Genomic DNA, 3,699 nt, shown 5'->3' on the forward strand with positions numbered 1-3,699 from the left:
TCAACATATTAATAAAAATTGGAACTTTGTTTTTTTGTATATCGGTGTAAGTTGGTGTGTGAAATCTGCTTGAACTGCTTAACAAAATTCTACAAGGAATATTGGTGTTTGTACTGGCATCCTTTAAAATCAAGTAATTTATTTCAAATCTCTTCAGACACAAGTCCTAGACTACTGTATATTTACTTGAAACCCATTTTTTTTCCTCCTTCTGGAGACTAAATGTGGAGTTTTCTTATGAAAAAAAACCAAATTAGAGTTTGGCATTTTGGTGTATGAAAATAGATGATCCACGTCTTGGAGGTACTCATGATTAAAAGGAAATATGCTAGAAATTATCTACTTATTACATGCATGTTTTTTCTGTGTGTGCATGCATGCAGTTGTCATAACCTACTCTTAGAATTTTAACTCCTGACTTCTGACCCAGATTAGGGTCAGAAACTATTTTTCCCAGGTGAATACTGATTAGCAGTAAAGGAATTTTAACTAAACTGAGTTATAATTTATTTCCGTGAATTATTACACTTTGTTAGTATTTCAGTTATGCAATGGATCTTGATACTGTCATCTAAAAATTTCAAGCTGTTTCACATAAGAGTAATCACAAAAAGGTGCTTGAGCTTCATTGAAAAATCACAGCACAACTGACAGAGTAGAAGATACTTATTAAGCAGGCCAAACCCACTGATATACTAGGTCTTTTGTGAAAGTATCGGGCCTTTCCTGTCCAAAACACTTGCCTTTTCCTAAGCTTTGAAAGCTGTCTTAAAAAACCCAGAGGTTACCTAATCCATCGTATTACACAATAGCATTTGATGTCTTTTTTTGCTATAAGATGCTACTTCATGTTAGAATAATAAAAGAAAAAAACAGTATTTTTATAAAGCAGGCAAGGAGGGAAATGAAATCTCTCTGAACAGCTGAATGCTGGTGAAAGTCCTTAAATTGGTGCCTGCATCTTTCAGCTTCTTCCAATTCCTTCTTGGTACAAGGAAAACCTTTGAGTCTACTTCTCATCAGCTAAAATCTGCCCCAAATACCACTGTGACTCAACTTATTTATGAAGAATAAGAGGCCATACATGCTGTCCTGCATACTGTCTCAGTATGCAGTGCTTTCAAGATACGTTTTCATTGTCAATTCCACCATTCTGTAACTTTATAAATATCGAGGGCCTGCTTGAATGCTGTCAGGAAAATGGTCTTTCTACTCCTGGAGAGCAAATACTCACATTGTCTTATTATTTTCTGAATCTTCACAAGTTTTCAGACAATATAACTCCACTTCTTAACTGCTTGCCCAGCTTCATTATGTTCCCAGGTCTCATGCCAGAGGTCCGTTACTTTACTTGCTAATGTGCAATATCGAGGGTTTATTCATTTTGGAATGCTTCCTTGTTTGCACTGTTAGCTGCCTTAGCTCTCCTCATTGGATGTCTCTCAAAGAAATCTGCAGATAAGATCTTCTAGTGTATTTTCTTGCTGTTATGGTCCTGAGTTGAATTAGTTCTACTTTAGTTAGGTCATAGACTCATGTCATTAATTTTGGGGGAAAAAGAAGCTATCATAGTTGCATGTTACCAGGGAAAAAGTGTCTCTGATAATTCAAGGAAACTGTCTTGTAGCACTGAGATTTCACAAAATATGTGATCACCATGTTGTAAATCATATGTGCTAGGCAATACATAGTTCTTACTGGGTGTGTGTAATAAGAACAGAGAGGCATATATATTTCCCTTTATAATATCATAGGGAGAGTTTCAAAGTTTTTATTTTGCCTCTGGTCAGCAGGATTATTTTATCGGATGATGTAGCTGCTGAGAGTAGCCTGCTTTTGGTCTGCTCAGTGTTTGAACGCTGGACAGTCCTCGTTTTTGACAAGCACTGGAAAATAGCGATCTAAGCGACATGTCCAGTCCTTTTCTCAGTGAAAGCTGCCTGTGTGCATTGCTGAATGGCTTATCCTACCATCATAACAATGGGAGTTTTGCCATTGAAGGGACCAAATATCCTTAAGGTTGAATTTCACATCTCGATTACAAAACTTGGTTTAAATGCTTAAATCTTTCTGTTTCAAAAGTTATCACAAGAATTTTTCCTCATGTTCTGTCTCAGTGTCAATGTCCTCTTTTGCACCACCCTACCATACTATTCCCTACACTTCCTTGTCTCCTCAAATGTCCTTTGTGCACATAAACTTTTCCTCATGCCACTGTCATTCCTGATCTTCCTGGGTTATCAAAATGAAGAGAAAAAAGAAGGAGGAACTTACCTGTACCCTCTGTACAGAGTGAATGGCATTTAATTTTGTAAAGCTGTCTCTGCACTTACTGACTGGTACCATCAGCTATCCAGGTTACATAGGGCAGCGGTATGCTTCTAAGACAATGAAGAAGATGTGCGCTCTGGGTCCTCTTTCTTCTGCCATCTGTGCCTGAAGTGTTGAGTGGTATTTTGTTGCTGGAAACAGAACAACCTGCAGGGAAGAAACATGCAAATCTACACATCAAGTTTATATGACAGGAACAGTTTCTAAATACTTAAGATTTTTTTTTTTTGTCTCCTGTTAGAATTTTTATAGTAGCCCATCGGTCTACCATATACCTCATAAAGACTGTATTTTTATTCTGATGAAAAAATAAGAATTGGCAAACTTATACTAAGAAGTCCTTCCGTGTGGAAGGACTGATAGGTAATATTTGTGGTTTTGACAGAAAGATAGTGAATTCAGTTCTTTTCTAAATAATAATTAAAGAAAACTCCTATAGCCAGTCTGAATAAAGAATGTACTTTTCAGCTTGATGTCTGAGATTTAGAAAACATCTAATATTGTGATACTTGCATTAAAATCACCGTGGCTGCCAGGAGATCTTTTGTTCATCTTTAAAAAGTCTGAATAGAAATGCAAACCCTTTGCTTTGCTGCTTGTCCCTACTTGTCACCAGGTCTAATATCATCATTTTCCTGACTAGGTAAAAGACTTGGAAATTTTTCTACCTTGTGTGGTGAGTTAGCCCTGGCTGGACACCAGGTGCCAAGCCACTCTATTACTGCCCTACTTAACAGGATAGGGGGAGAATAAGACATAGAAAAGCTTATGGGTCAGTATAAAGATAGGGAGATCGCTCACCAATTACATCACAGGCAAAACATGCTCAGTGTGGGGAAAATTAGATTCATTTATTGCCAATTAAAAATAAAGTAGGATAGTGAGAAGCAAAGACAAAGCTAAAACCACCTTCCCCTCACCCTTCTCTTCTTTCCAGCTTCAACTTCACTCCATTTCCGATTCTTCCACACCCTCCCCTCTGTGTGACACAGGGGGATGGGGAATGAGGGTTGCAGTCAGTTCATAACACTACATCTCTGCTGCTCCTTCCTTCTCACACTCTTCTCCTGCTCCAGTGTGGGGTCCGTTACATGGAATATAGTTCTTCATGAACTTCTCCAACATGTATCCTCCTCCATGGGCTGCACCTTCCTTCAGGGCACCTACACCTGCCCTGGCATGGGGTCCTTGATGGCCTGCAGGGTGAATATATGCTCCTCTGTGGCCCTCCACGGGCTGCAGGGGGACAGCCTGCCTCACCATGGTCTTCTCCATGGGCTGCAGGGGAATCTCTGCTCCGGCGCCTGGAACACCGCCTCCCCCTCCTTCTGCACTGACCTTGGTTGTCTGCAGCGTTGTTCCTCTCAT

This window comes from Grus americana, chromosome 1, assembly GCF_028858705.1.
Source record: "Grus americana isolate bGruAme1 chromosome 1, bGruAme1.mat, whole genome shotgun sequence".
NCBI lineage: Eukaryota > Metazoa > Chordata > Aves > Gruiformes > Gruidae > Grus > Grus americana.